Below are 17,138 nucleotides of genomic sequence, written 5' to 3' on the forward strand. Positions count from 1 at the left end.
ACTAATGTCTGAACTCACTGCTCTGATCAACACATTTAACTCTGACAAAAATGTCTTTGGAAATTATAGTATTTGTCAAATAAATAAGTGAAACATCTGTAAATTATTTTTAAAGTTAAAAACATGTTTTTTTCTTAAGAAAATACATTTATTCTATTATAAAAGCAACCTCGGAAATAATTCATTGAAAAGTTGAATTTTTAAAATAGAGAAGGAAATCCTCAAAATCTGTAATTACATTTTTGGATAAAGTGATTCACTCAGCGTTAGATTCAAAGGAGATTTCCAGGTTTAATGTTCATGATCATGCAATGTGAAACCTACAGGAATAAAAACGATGTAACAGATCATCAACAAATATCATAATTGTGCCTATATTACCCCTAATCTAGGTATGCCAGAGTCTGTATTCTTTTATTTGGGGTAGCCCACATTCTCTCTTACACTTATAAACTGCTACATGAATAGATAGTCATAATCATCATGAATAATGACAGCTGTGACATTAGTGAGGCAGAAAGTTGAAAATGCATTATTTTAACAGATGAAAAATAGAGCTCTGTTTAAGGAGAGGGATTGCCATTGTTTATGACAATATATTGGTAAGCTACATGGAGATTGAAGATGAGGTCCTGAGAATATTGTCTGAATGAAAATTGTGAACCCAAAGGAGTTAGTGTAATTTCTCTGCATGAGGAATTTGTACCTAGGTGAGAAATGATAGAGCACAGGAAAATTTAGTTGTGTGTGTGTGTGTGTGTGTGTGTGTGTGTGTAGGGGGTGGGTAGATATGAGTGTGATATTTGAGTCATATGTAAGAAAGCAAGAGCCAGTAGGTAGAAGGCATTGGCCATATTCAGTTCCCAGAGATGGTATGGCCACAGGTATTGTAAGAGTGGAGAGACCTAAAATACAGTATTACTTTGCTGCATTTCCTATAATGTAAACTCTGATTCTCTGAATTCACAGCAAGTCTGACACTCCCAATTGTAGTGACTTGGGGCAGTGAGAGGACATTTCTGATGCCCATGCTGATGTAAAATCCTTGCATCTATATAGAAAGTAGTTCCTAAAATTCAGTTTATGACCATCACCAAGGTGAACAGTACCTACCACTGAGCTTAAGTGTTCCAATGAAGCGGCAGTTTAGGGGAATTCAGGACATTACAAAGATCAACCTCCTTTTCTCAAATACATTAGAGGGAAGTGACTTTAGAAAAAGGAAACACTGACATCTGGATTACAGTGATGTAATCACTCATTCACAGATGGAGAATGATTTAATTATTTCAGGGGTTCCTATCTGTATGGATACACAGTTAAACTAAGAAGTTCTATGCCATTTAGAATGCTTCCAAATGTAACTTCATTCCGAGAAGGATCATCACCGTTATAATCCAAATGATGTGAGCATTACATTGTGTAACCTTATAGAGGAAACATTTGGGCTGCAAATAGTAGTCTTTACTGAGGGTGAGGGATAGGTGCATGGCAAGTAGGAATACAGAGGAGAGCAATATAAGAGGGGGATATGCTTTAAATTTTGAGATTTAGAAAACAGCCAAAGATGAGAGGGCTTTTGAGTCATGTTCTTCTATATGCAATAATCCATCTGTTAGATGACTTTTTTTAGGCACTTAAAGGCTGGCATGTTCATTAACTCCACCACCTTCCCAAGTGCCCATCTCAGTAATAGCAGGCAATGTGCCAGGGGCATTCACAGGCAGAGGGCATCTGAAGAACACATTTGTGTTCTGAAATAGCACACATAAAATAATGTCATCTCAGCTTCTGACTAATATATAGATATAAGCAACAGCCCTTAAGGTGAATTCTAAGAAGTAAATCAGAAATGTTCTGCATCCGAAGACTCATAGGAAATAAAAGAAGAAAATAACAGCATAATTAGGTTACCAGGTGCAATAACAGAAATACCAGATTGGGATGAAATGTAGAAGTGTAAAATAGTGTCTAATGTACATATGATGCTTTGATCAAGAAAGATAAATATTCTACTTCTAGGCAGAAGTATCAACTTATATTTTATTTATTTTTCATTAAATTTACTGGGGTGACATTGGTATATAAAATTATATAAGTTTTGTGTGTACAATTCAATAATACATTGTCTGTATATTGTATTATGTGTTCATCACCCCAAGTCAAGTCTCCTATCGCTATTTATCCCCTCTATACCTTCTTCCACCCCCCCTTACCCTCTGGTAATCACCATACTGTTGTCTATATCTGTGAGGTTGTTTTTTAAAAATTTGTTTTTATTGATTTTTAGAGAGAGGAGAAGGAAGAGGAAGAAAGAGAATACTATCTATACAAGGATTATTGTAATTTGTTGTTATCCTTTTTATATACACACAAATACTGGCAATATTTGAATAGAAAAAACACACAAAAGCGTAAGACATTGTTTTCAACCTCCATATCTATTCCCTTTGTTATAGGCACCTCAAACACTAGGAAAGGTGTTATTGGATACCCCCTGAGTTGAAGGAAGAGGGCTGTTTCCTCCTCAGTTCCTGTAGGAAGGAATTCAAATGAGTGACCCCGGATGATTTTGTTGTAGTAGAGCAAACTTATTAAAGAAGTAAAGCAAGTAGATTTATTTAAAAAGCAAGGCAAGAAAATCTATCAAGTACATCTGTCTTATGAAAGCACAGATGGACTTCCAGCTAGTTTGAGAAGTGAGCCTGGTAGGGGTACAAGGGGTTTTGTACCCTTCTGTCTACAGGTTTCAAATTACTCTGCCAGATATCTTGGTACAAATTAACTCTCGAGTTTTCCCTTTTATTTTGTTACCAGAGGCCCCACGCACGAAATTCATGCAAGGGGCTCGGCCCTCACAGCCCCAGCTTCGTCGAAAGTCATTTGGCCGTCTGGTCTAATTAGCATATTACGCTTTTATTATTATAGATGGCTTTCCCAGAATTTATGAGAAGCATTTGGCAATTTTATCTTGACAGCTCCTGAGACTGTTGCCTTCTCTGTTTAAACAGTGAGTGTTTCTCTCCTCCTTTCCCAAAACAGCTGACTTCTTTGAGATAAATCTCTCTCTTCTTTCCTTCCCCCTCCTCCCCTCCTGCCCTAGCAGTTTTAAGGTGATTTAAGCTATGTATTCTCTGGTTAGAGAGAAGAAGGGTTAAGACTCGCCCTCCTCTCCTGCATTCCTTGGTTAGTAAGGAGAAGTATTAGCCATTTGTCCTCCAAGTGTTCTTGTTTGAGACAAATAAGATATTGTGGCAAACATGTTGTTTTTGGAGTTCTTTATTCATTCCAGAGACTCCTATGACCAGTTTTTGTGCAAGTCTGACTGGACTGACCAAGGGATATGGGGACAAAGAAGAGATATCTTGAACAGCATTGATTAACGGAAGCTTTCACATGGAGGTGACAAGATAAATCTTTCTGAAAAAGCAATAGTAAAATGGGCTAAGAAAGCATGGTTGTCATTTTTATTGGCTTAATGCTGGTATGTCACATTGGTGATCCCCAATGAATCCTTTCTCCTTTATTCACACCCTTTTGAGGACCTGCCCGGATCTTAGCTTCATGGCTTCTAAATATGGCCAGTTGAGAACCTCGCAATATAACGTAAACAGAGGCTTACATGCATTGCTTTGGGCAGAATGTTTATGTCCCCCCTCAAATTCATATGTTAAACACCTAACCCAATGTGACTCTGTTTGGAAATAGGATCTTTAAAGGAAGTGTTTAAAGTTATATTAGGACTTAAGGGAGGGGTGTTGATCTAATAGGATTAGTGTCCTTGTAAAAAGACTCATCAAACATCTCGCTCTCTGGCCATGTGACGATATAGAGAGAATGTGGCCATCTAGAAACCAGGAAAATAATTCTCACCAAAAACTGAGTTGGCTAGAACCTTGCTTTTGGGCTTCTAGCCTCCAGACCTGTGAGAAATAAATCTGTTTTTTAAGTCTGGTATTTTGTGATGTCAGTCTGAGCTGACTAAGACATGCACTCTCGCAGGATTTGGATTGTGAATCTGGTATCCAGCCAGACTATTTTGGAAGTGTAGATTATCCTGCTATTTAGAGTTTTTGTGGAGAATCCCTGGAATGTGAGACACCACATGAAGAGAAAGGATGTGTGGAAGAAAATTGAGAACCCATCTCCCCTCTCCCCCATTCACATGCAGCCCCAAATGACAAAACGTGGAGCTGAAGACCCGACAACAATATTGAACAACAAATATTAAGTTATTATTGTTTTAAACTACCGAGGTTTCTGATGGTTTGTTTTGCAATAGTTGTCAACTGAAACAGGCAAGTGGCTTGAAAATGATGCTGTGTTCATGAACATGCTATCTCAGCCCAGTCCTACCAAATGGTGAGGATTTTAATACTCAGCCTTAATAATAAAGTGCAATATTTCAACAACCACTAGAAAGCTTTTCCAGTATGTTGCATGTTTGTATTTCCTAATGATGTCAATAATGTTGTTAATTATGTATTGTTATTCACTAATTAAATTAATTTTATTAAGCATGTATAAGTCATCTTCAGGCACTTTAAGAATCCTTTAAATTGTTTTGTAGAATACCTTAATTAATAAGTAAACTAGCAGTATTAGAAAGCAAATATTATTGCCAACAACCATTCAAATTTGTGAGCACAAATGTAAGAATGCATTTTGGATCACCACGATCATTCATTTTTACTTGAGTTGAAATGTTTAATTGGAATTTTAAGACATCAAATAGTATTTCTGATCCATTAGATTTTGACAGTTTAATAATATTACTTATTGAATTATTCCTTATTTTTTTAAGGAACACATCACAAATAACTAGGAACACTAAACAAAAAGAGAATAATTAAACATGTAGTTAGTTGTATATAGCATAATAAATATTTAAGTAGAAAAACATAGTAAACTGTACTTCCTCACACTGAATTCATTATTACCCTGAGACTGACTTTTGGAAATCATTCCACATTAAAACGCATAAATCATATATTTAACTCTCTGAACTTCCATACAACAAAAAGTTTTTTTAGACTAAATGTTTCATAAGATGGTGGATTATAAGGCTGTCAATTAGCTATAATACCATGGAGTGCTAATTGATGGTAGAGATAATAACTGCAAGGGAAAATTTTTTCACAAAAAATGAATGTTCTCTATTAATATTTAGGCAGATAATACTTTTATTTTAATACATATACTCAAAAGAATTACATAAATTTACAGTCACTTTATTAAAGTGACAGCAGTTATTCTAAAAACAGATTCAAAGAGAGACTAGGTATTTACTTTTAAGGAAGCCATATGTAAAAACTGTAACACAGAAATAGCCAGGGTGTCCCTTTAAGTATATTTGATATACCTAGTTATTTATTGATGAAATTATTAATTGTAAAAATACACTAGTACAAGTCCATGCTTCTTTTAGAAAAAGCTTTGCTTAAAGCCATTTCTAATTTTAAAAATCAAGAGACTTGATTAATTTGCTGTTTCTGTTAAACTAGTCACAAGAGTTGTGCACCCAGACATTCTAAGATATAATGGCCTATTATAGATACACCTTTATAAATATATCAAAATGATGTAAAAATTTTAAAATGATATGGAATTCTAAAATCTATTTAGAGACAGCTTAATTCTTTTCTGTATTAGAAAATTCTTCTTAGAAAAGATTAAAGTAAAACTACAGTATATATAAGAAAGAGTTAAAGTTCTGTTTGCCTAGCATACCAGATTTGGTCTGTAATCTTTGGTTAACAGTTTTAATATATATATTTTCATTATGTTTTACATGTCATATGTCTATATTTCTAAATATATTTGAGAACCCATAACATTTAGTAAATATTCTCACTCACATTTCTATAACAAAATTGTATCATTCATTCCTGTACCATAATGGTATTACATCTTATTGCGAATCACATCATGAAGAGTTTAGTAAAGATTTTATGAATCTCTGAAGAAAAATTAAGGCACCTATTATCTACTTTCTTATGTTTTATTATTCAATATATGCAATCTTTAAAAAAGTTCTTAATCTTTTAAATCAAAATATATTTTTAAAAAGCCAAGAATTCATGTACTGGAGGAATCATAAATATAAACTCAATCTGGATACTTAGAGAATGAAAAGATTTCCCAAAGCTATCGTATTTTGTAGAAATATTACTTTTACCAAATAAAACAGAAGGAACAGTTGTCTACTGACAGTTATGTTCACATGGCTCTAGTCAGCAGGAATGTTATGAGTCCCTGATGCCCATGCAAATCATCAAAACATGGTTTCATTGAGAAGAGAGTGATTAGGGAACTACTTACATAAAATAAGTCATTTTCTTATGGGAAGGCATCATGAGTTAGAAATTTTTGCATTCTAGCTTATGTTTATTTTCCTTTCACCTTCACTTTAAGTCAGAGGAAATGAATATTGTTTATTCTGTCACTTAGGGAATATAAATTCTATAAAGGTGCGTACCAAGCATACTATAATATTTCAGATGGAAAATTATTATAGGGCATTGATGTACTTATGCACAGAACTGCAATCAAAGGCCTGGATTTTGTTTTGTTTTGTCCTCTCCTTATCCATCCTCTATGTTGGCTTCATCCGCATGCTGGTAGTAAGGTGGCTTTAGCAAATCAAAGTCTTATCACATCCAGACACAGATGTAAGACAATGACTTCATGGAGAATTTGATAGAATCAAGAGAGCTTCCCATCAAATTTTCCCTATTTCATTGGCCACGACAGAATGTGGCTATTTCTGAAATGATTCCTGACAAGATAACTGAGATTAACCTTAGGCTTGATTTGAGAGTGATTGGGTTTTCAGTTTCACCTGTAATGCAGGCTGCAAGGGGGAGAGTTGTAGACATGAAACTTTAGGTTCTGTAAGGAACAGAGAGGTCAGAGTACTAAGTAGGCAACTAACAGTTTCTATCACACAAGCTATACTGAAGAGAGTAAAAATATTTTATACACTAACTGCTGTAAAGCATAATGACATGTCTCCAAATAAATGTTATAACACTATTCATAAAACCAATGTCAATTACTTACCACTTATTATTTAAAATCTAAATATCTGTGATACAGTCATCATCATAGTGGGCCAAGGAGATATACCATGTAGACAGGGTGCTTTGTTCACAAAGATTATCTTGTTGGTACTCTTAAGTTTTTTTCAATTCATTAATTGAATAAAATTAATATCCCCCCTAAATATTGATCTAAGTAATTATTTATGCCAATCATTCAACAAGCACTGATTGAGCATTCTGTGAAGTATGTAGTGCTATAATGGGGAGCAGGGGAGAGGGAGAATAGCAAGGAAGTATTTACTGTCATTGAGTTTATAGAGTAAAAATTAACAACAGGTGCCAAAAAGCTGATAGGAATATTTTGAAAATAAGCAGGCAAATTTGTATTTGATATAAAATGCAATGCAAACAGTTGAATATCCTTTGGAAGAATATTGAAAACTGCTATAGAAGTCTAGAAGCAACAATCAAGTTGTTTAAACAAACAATGCAAGGCCATGGGTTTGCAATGCAATTACGTAGTGTGGCACACTAAAAATATACAGAACCTTTACGAACGTTCATTTTCTGTAGTTATGAATTAGCTTCATTTTCCTTCTTTTAACAAGTACTATTTATACTTTTACTGACCATCTGCCTTCTCTGCTTTATTATCCTTTCTCTATTCTCAAGCATGCTTTCTCCATGTATAAGTGGAGGTGCCTCTGGTGGTTTAGGGTTTTGTAACCCTTGCCACCAGCACTTGTTCCTTGAATAAAAAAGATGAGGTTTCCTCCTCAGCATCCATACTAATCTCTAAAAATAATTTTTATTAGCTAACCTATATCCCCCCACTGTAACAAGGAAGGTGAGACAACTTGACATGGTAATGAAAGATGTTTTGTTTTTTAAAAGGGATGCCAAACTAATGAAAGTAGAAGTCCAATACATGATATTTAGAAAGAAAAAAAGGCACTTTTTTCATAGCTTAACTCCAAAGTTAAAAAGAGATGGAAACTCCATGAATGTTAATGCTCATATTATTGTTGTGATGAGAACAATAGAGTTTCATTGCCAAAACTTGAAGATATCCTATTCTTTTTTATGTAACCCTACATCACTATTTAGTGGCTGGCCAAATGGTCAACAATAAGACTTAAATGAATGAGTGTTTAGATGAGTAAAAATAGATAAACTTTAAGTAATTATTGGAATGCTTGCTATGTTAAGCCTTATATTGGTAAAATTTTTTTAAAGCAAGGAAGAAAATTGCCTAGACTTTATCTTTAAAAATTTGGACCCCAATAGGAAAGATATCTATATACTAGTATATAAAGCCTAAGTGACCATTCGACCATTCGACTGTTCAACCAGTAGCTATGACACGCACTGACCACCAGGGGACAGACGCTCAACACACAGGCATGGAAACATGGAACAGACTGATGAATCTCTGAGGAAAGGGGGGGTGGGGAAGGCAGGAAGACATTAACCAAAGATCTTATATGCATACTAGAGGCCCAGTGCACAGATTCATGCACCAGTGGGGTCCCTTGGCCTGGCCTGTGGGGATCAGGCCAAAACTGGCCGTCTAACATCTTTCTAGAGGTCCTGGATTGCAAGAGGGCACAGGCCAGGCCAAGGGACCCCACTGGTGCATGGATTCGTGCACCGGGCCTCTAGTAATATACTATGTATATATTTATGATAACAATATTATAGATGATTATCATATGAAACATGTCAGCAAAGATCTCTAGAGGTAGAGGGAAAGGCAAGATGTTTAATTTCAGGTGGCCTGGAAGAGTTGAAAAAGGATTAGGGATAGCTTTTTAAAATAAAATTATATTTACCTTGAGCTTTGATGGTCAATAGGACATTCATTAAGTGTTAGTAAAGAGACTACATTAAAAAGGAGAATATATTCTATATATGACTTAATATGCTTTAAAGCAATCAATAAATAATGGCATTCTTTCATGTAACAAACGTTATTGAGTCTGTACAATGTTACCCACATATTTCTCAGAATCAGGGATATAGGGATGAATCAAACATTTCTTATTTCACCTGTGTTACAGTGGAGATGGTCAAATAAAGGAACAATAAAAAAGGAGAAAAATATATATCAAGAAATGTACAAACATTACAATTTATAATTTACTAGCGGCCTGGTGCATGAAAATTCATGCACTGGAGAGGGGGTCCCTCAGCCCCGCCCCTTCACACAGTCCGGGAGCCCTCAGGGATGGGAGGTGACCTGGCGGTCAGGGGAAGGCGATGCCCCCATCACACCTCTGCTGCTGCCACTGCCTGCAGCACAAGCCTTGGCCGGCCCTGGTTACCTGAGCCTCAGGCGACCCTGGGCAGCTGGGCAGCTGCCATCCGCGGCTTGCCTGCGCTGGAGGGCTGAGGGTGGGTCTGGCCACACCATGCGCCTGCCACCCCCCTCCCAGCAGGGCTGAAAGGACTGGGGGACTCCGACGGGGCTGAGGGGACTGGGTGTTGCCATCTTGTGGCTATGGGCGCCACCATCTTTGTGATGATGTGACGGTCAATTTGCATATTCCCTCTTTATTAGATAGAATGATCCTCCACAGGTACAAAATTAAAATTGAAATTAATATTTTCCTTGCAGTATGGGTAATCTGTACCATAACCAAAAGCATATAAACAACATGAGCAATATAATAACACTTTATGACTAGAGACTAAATATATTTATCATAATGTAAGTCCTGGAGCAAATTAAATTAGCTAAAGAAATTTAACTTGACAATTCATCTTTCCTCCATAAATTAGCACATTGAATATCATGCCAGGAGAATTGACAGAAACGATTCTTAATTTATGGATGTTAGCTTCATACATTATTATTATACACATTATTGTCAATAAATATCATTAGAGATTTTAAATAAATTATATTGTTAAACTAAATACATTATGTGAGACTCTGTAGGGGGCTGGTAATGTGAATAGTTATTTACAATAGCTTAGGAATATAATGTTATTATCTAAGGCTATATCTATAGTTACATTTATTGCATTGACAAAACATATATTGAATTTACTTATACATTTAACTAGTGTGAAATATTTTAATGATGAAATAATCCATTAATTATGATATTTCTGAAAAAATAGGAAAGTGAAATAATTTGTTGTCTTTTGAAACATAAAATACTGTATTGTAATGTCAAATTAAGTTGTCCTCTCTCCTTGAAAAGTGGCTTATTGGGATTTAGAAGATTGTAGTAAACTGGTTTCATACAGTGTTTTGAATATTGGCTTAATATAGATATATTTTATTTATAATCAAGGTGTTATGCATTTAGCATACACAATTACAATAATATAAAACAGTTCAATGTAACAAATCAATTTATCTAAATATTTTTAACTTTTTAAATAAATCCTTTAAAATAAATAGTTATAAATTCCATAGTTGTTTTTTTTTCTTCAACACTGTTATTGCTCTGAGTGTGTTCAAATAAATGCTGGCAAGATTTACCAGAAACCAGCTGGGCTCCCTGGGCAATGCTCCACAGAGGCTTAGAGGAAACTCTCCTGGTGTTAATTGGCAGTTTGTTTTCATGGGACCACTGTGGCTAATTGATGTCCCTGGAGCTGTAGGTGGGGGGAGAAATGAGAGACAAATGATGCACTTCCCTACTCTGATTCCGTAATTCTAGAAAATTGCTGAAACAAACAAACAAATAAAACATAGATTTAATCTCCAAACTTCATTGCCCTTTATTCCCATTTGACTTTGCATTCACTTCATTAACATGGATTCTGCTCACAGAGCTTTATATCTAATGAAAATGTTTCTGAACAAATATTTTTCTCTTTAGGAAGAAAATATTGACATCTGCTGTAATAGCTGAGACAATTAATGTCCTATTCTGAGAGACATTGCTATGTCATGGAAACCAATATGTACTTACTCATTGTCAAGGTCACAGCTATTATTTTTAATAGAAACACAGCTTTAGTATCAGTTTCCATATACATTTAATAATTTGTCACATATTTATCTGTTTATTCAGAAGATTAACATTATTTTGTAAGACACACTCACCCCATTCCATCTTGATCTAAAAATTTACTTTAAAAATGTCTTCTATAGAAAACATTTATTGATTTTTGTTGTAGTTATTATTTTACCATTTTTTCCTGGAAATACTCTCTTTGTTTGTAACAAAGTGGTTTTGTTTCTGCTTTAAGGAGAAGAATCCCCAGGCCCAATATAGTATGATTAATTGGAGATATGGGAGTGTGTGGAATGTTATTTCTTGCCACTTCAGGTTCGTTCCCTACTCTTCCCCCCTTTGAGAGCTTGGGATAGCTAGCCGCCTCACTGGGCAGTCTTGCCCACTAGGTTCTTGTTGAGTTTGACTAATGATGAGCACTTACAAAATACCAAAATAAGAGAAACTGAAATTGGCTATTTATTCCCTTGACTTATTTTCTCTACAGGAGTATCCTTAAGGGTGGCTCTTTTACCATATAAACCCAGAGCTTCTACCATTGTACTCTATCTTTTTTTTTTTTTTTTTTCGTCTGGGAAATGATCCTTTCTCTCTCCCCTTTAGTCATAAGAGGGCCAATGATGTACCATTCATACCATCCCCATGACCTGCACTCTCTCTTTGATTTTCTTCATACTTTGTTAAATAGTGTTAAATAGAGCCATTAATAAATTCCTTTCAAATTACTTTGTGTACACCATGTCTTTCCCCAAAAGTCTGAATGATACAGGAAATATAGTTTTCCCCACTATTGTTCTCATTTTTCTGAATAACTGTAGTGATTTTAAATATGTTAGAATTTATTAGAGTATAACATGTATTATAGTCATGCATGTACTTTTCTCCCATTGTGTTATATTGCAAACATTTTGACAACAGACACCTTGTCTAATTCATATTACTGTCAAAAACACCTTGCACAGGGACTTTGTGTTGTAGGAGAAGCTCAGGTTACATTTTCTGAGGGTTGAATTATTTATGGGTAAATTAATTACAGGTGAATTTATTTGATATTTCCTCTTTCTATGGCGGGGGGGTGGGGGACAATACTCTCTTAAATATTTGTGTTTTTTTCTTTCCAATGTAAATTTTATTGAGTGAATAAGCAATTCGTTATCAAAGAAAATAATGCATTCCTTTCTAGTCTGAGTAATTTGGCATTCTAAGATTTGTAAGCAGAAGCTATAGAATGTAAAAAGCTTGGTTTTCATACTTTTACACATTTTTATTCAAGATCAAATTGATCCTTAAGACATCATATATAAAATGAGAAAACACATATATTTTTGAAGATATATGTATAGTATATATAGATTACATAAACACACATCCATTTATACCTACATGTGTGTTTCTATACAAAAGAAGATTTTTGTTCAATGCTTGGCAAATATTAGAATCTCAATAAAGTATAGTTATTACATGAACCTTCTCTTAGACCAAATATTTGCACACTCTTCTTATTGCCCCTAGATATATTTACTATTTTGAATCAATACAGCTTCTCCCTAGAGTACATCTAATTCATTTGCTTAAACTTACATTACAGCCTGTAACTGATCAACAAGTACTGCATCAATTGTCCACAATTGTATTTTTTCATTTTATTCTATTTTAATTGTACCATTTTATTGAAGTATGATTGGCATGTTAAAAAAGCTGTAAATATTGAATGTATACAACTCAATAATTTTGGAAACTAACTTGTGTTTGAACTTCAAGAAATCCACAATATGCAATGAAGTTTAAGCACTTTCTTCATCCATTATTTCATATACACTTTTTATTTACTTATTTATTAGTTCAGCCTACATGTAAAATTGTAGAGACTGACATCATGCATCCTGTAAAGATATATATCTGTTATGAAGAATTTGTTCCTTAGCCATTGTATTTCTCACACTACCTTATATTTCATCTAATCTGCATCCAATTTCCTGCCTTACATGTGGATAACAACCATATCAACAACTTAAGCCTCATCAATCTCCAGAACTCCAAAATCTCCCCACTATTTGTTGCACAATAAAAAGAGCTGTCCAAGATATTAAGCTTTCACATTTTCAAAACACATTGTTTCCACTTCCTGAGTTTTCTACCTCAGTGCTGTTTCCAGTTTTAAATATTGGCATCACCATCCATCAATCTCTCAAGTTATCCAAACTAAATTTTTCTTTGTAATTTATCACAAAATCCAGTTGCTTCTACATCTGAAATGCCTCCTGAATAACCCACTGCTCCCCATTTTTCTATGTTGACTATTGTTCATTTTATTTTTCTTCTGTACAATTGCAATAATCTCTTCAATTTTTCTAGCATCCCCCAATACTAATACACCTCAATTTTGAATTCCACAATTCTGTAATATTGGCCTGAACTCCCTCACCCCCCTTGATAAATCTGGTTGTGTTATAATTTTATAAAACTCTTTGGTTACAAAATTGTCACTAACTGACACTTTGGTTACCAAATTGTTACTGAATGAAGTTCTAATTCTATAACTTGATATTTATAGACCCTGGTATTTTCAACCTCATCCCCTCTGCTGTTCCATCTCTTATATCTTACTAGTGGCCCAATGCATGAAGATTTGTGCAAGAATGGGCCTTCCTTCCCCTGGCTGCCGGCACCACCTTCGCTCTGGCCAGAGCTGCCTTTCCGCCTTCCCATGCTGCCCAGAGGCCTGGAGCGGCCAGTGTGGTGTGGAACGCCTGCGTCCCACCCTGCCCTGGCCACTCGGGCCTGTGTATGCAAGTTAACCCACCATCTTTGTTGGGTTAATTTGCATACTCACTCCTGATTGGCTGGTGGGTGTCACGAAGGTATGGTCAATTAGCATGTTACACTTTTATTAGTGTAGATGTTCTGAACTTACTAGTTTTCTTAGTGGTCTTCTATGACCACTTCATACTGTCACACATCAGAAGTCATACTTAATGATTTTCCTATAATCAGAATTCCCTTTTATTTTCACTAATATTAAAATCCCACCCATCTTTTAAAGCCCAAATTAAATCTTACTATACCTATGGAGCTTTTCCATTGTTTATTTGGTAAAAATATTTAAAATCATATTGTTTTTATATTCTATATAGTACTTTATGATTAATTAATTAATTAATGTAACACTAGAGTAGTGGATCTCCATTTTTCTCCATAGCAAAATACATGACATTTCATATTATATTTGGTTGCTCACTGTGACAGTGATTCTTAAGTGTGTGTGTGTGTGTGTATGTGTGTGTGTGTCACAGTTGTGTTCTGGGAGCTTGTAGTTAAAAAGAAGCCTCATAAGGGTTTTGTTTTGTTTTCTAAAATTGACTTCCTGAAGTAGGTTTCCTATTTTCTTAAGTAATCCTACCTGTTATTTGCCAGTTGTGATTACAGATTATAAGAGTGACTTAATAAAATCAGTAGTTTTTGGTGGGGGCTTATTTCTCTCCAGGAACGTTTGACAATATCTGGAGACATTTTTGGCTCTCAGGGTGGAGAGAACTAGCATCATCCTGTGGGTAGAGGCCAGGGATACAGCTAAACATCCTACAATTCAAGAAACAGACCCACAAACAGATTATAGGGCCCAAAATATTAATAGTGTCAAATTTGAGAAATTCAGCATTAAACTCATACTTAAGTTGTTTAACCTAAGTTCAGTGCATACTTATGGAATTGAATTTAAGCTACTATTATTTTCAATCTTTACAGCAGAAACTAGCATTATCAACAAATAATAAATTCTTTCAAAAATAAGATGCTTCTTTTCTGTGAAAATTATTTAAAAAAATCACCATTCCATTGTTACCCTTTTTTGTTTGTATGTAACCTCCCTCCGTTCAAAGATAGTTTACTTTTTTGAGATTATATGTTCACATCTATCCACAGAAACACACATACCTATTGGACAATTTACTCTTTTAAGTTGTGGTTTTATAGCAACTATCAAAATGTTGGAATCCTTAAAGAATAGTTTTGTTGATCACAAATTGCAGTGATTTTGAAAATGATAATGGCATCTTCTTAAGTGCTATCAATCAATTTGTCAACTGTGTTAATATGTAATTAATCTAATATATCCAATTAAATAATAAAATTTAATTATACATCATGTAACAATTAATTTTGCTTTTTCAAGTATGGCACCATAGAAGCAATGAAATTAATATTAAAAAGGCATTGTGTAGCACAATATTTATTATATCTCCAAGGCTTTAATATAAAAGTTTTTCGTTTATAAATAAAAGTTTTTTGTTTATTTACTTTGTCAAATAAAATTTAATTACATTTGCAAATAAGCTCTTGTTCATAACTCCCTTTTGCTCTCACAAGAAGTGGAACTTCTGAATTATTAAATGAGTTCAACGTTTTTTCCTTTCTTTAATTTTTTCTTTTTTTTATTTCAGAGAAGAAGGGAGAGGAAGAGAGAGAAACATCATTGATGAGAGAAATCATTGATCTGCTCCCTCCTGCACCCCACCCCGCTCCCCACTGGGGATCTAGTCTGTAACCCAGGCATATACCCTGCCTGGGAGTTGAACTGTGACCTCCTGGTTCATAGGTCAATGCTCAACCACTGAGCACACGGGCCAGGTGAGTCCAACTTTTTAATATCTCATTCAGTTGAGCAGGTATAAAATATTCTTTTGCATATCGTCTACAACAATGATATCAGAAAATTATTTCTCAAAAGTTACTATTTATATTTAAAACTGAAAAAAGATAAATATATATTACTGAATTACAACTATATATATTTTTAAAGTTGACTAGAAGTCAGACACAGTAAAGGACAACTTGTACTATTTTTATGGGATCAACGTGAGGTGAGGGGATTTCAGCTTGTTCACAGACCTTGAATGTTTCTGAGGAAGGACTGTCAGGAACTTAATTGCCTGAGATACAAGGGGTTAACAAAAGAAGTATTCTTACTTTAAGGAAAAGGAGGAGGTAGGGAAAGGAGAGCTTTTGTGCATATAATGATAGCTGTCACTCAAGTTGACCCACAGGGCAGGTTTGAAGGAGACTGGACAGAAAGGATTAGAGAAGTGTAGTTCTTCATGTAAACCTTTGTAAGCTGAGGAGAACCCTGTTAAGGCAACACAGTTTTGTAGGTTAGAGGGATCTAGGCTGCATGGTGATATCTTAATGGAGTTACCTTGGAGCATGTTGGGGTATGGAAAGGATAGTGACCAATGTATAAAAGTGGACTAAGCACTAATTATGGTTGAGGAAGAAGCTGTTCAGTTCACCAATACAGGAAACAAGATCTAGACAGGAGGATAGGGGGGCGGGGGCGGTGTAACATCATACTGATATTTAGCTTATGTATTTTATTGTGCATGAGTTGAGAGAATGCTAATAATCAACATTTGGTTAATGTGGAGCATTAACATTTCAAATTATAGTTTGTTTTTTAATAACAAAATTTTTGTTTTAGTGTGGGAATCTATTGCCTAATTATGAAATGACATATTTGATGGTCCTTGAAATAAACATTAAATTTGTTGTAGTTGTATGTGGTAGAATTCTTGTACATCATTATGTTTTTAATGCTACTTTAAGTGACATTATTTTTTTTTCTGTTGCTTGTATGTGGATATACAATTGATTTTCCAAATTTACCTTACAAATCTAGTCATTACTTCTCACGGTCTAACTGCAGTCTCACATGGTATAGCAATGGAAAAAAGCAGAGGGGTATCTCAGTAACTCACATAAAAATATACATATGTTGATGAATCTTCACTATACACCCAGCACTGTGATAATTACTGTCCTGATTTTCTCCTTGTATTCTAGAAATAGCAGTAGCAAACGGTTACTGAAAGGAATTTTTAGGGGTGAAAAGGCAGGTTTAGGAAATTTTAGAAATTAGGGGTCTATGGAAAAAGCATAAGGCTACAGAGCTACAAAAGACAAAGGAGTTGGGAGAGGCAGAAGTTATATTTCTATAAGACAAGGGAGCAGCAGAAGTTACATTACCATAGGATAAGGGAGCTGGGAGTAGCAAAGGATACACATTCACAGAATAAAGAGAAGGAGGAAGAAAGCCCAAGAAGGAATAGGGAAACAATAAGGAAGGAGG

The sequence above is a fragment of the Plecotus auritus genome, assembly GCF_963455305.1.
Source record: "Plecotus auritus genome assembly, chromosome: 11".
NCBI classification, from domain to species: Eukaryota; Metazoa; Chordata; class Mammalia; order Chiroptera; family Vespertilionidae; genus Plecotus; species Plecotus auritus.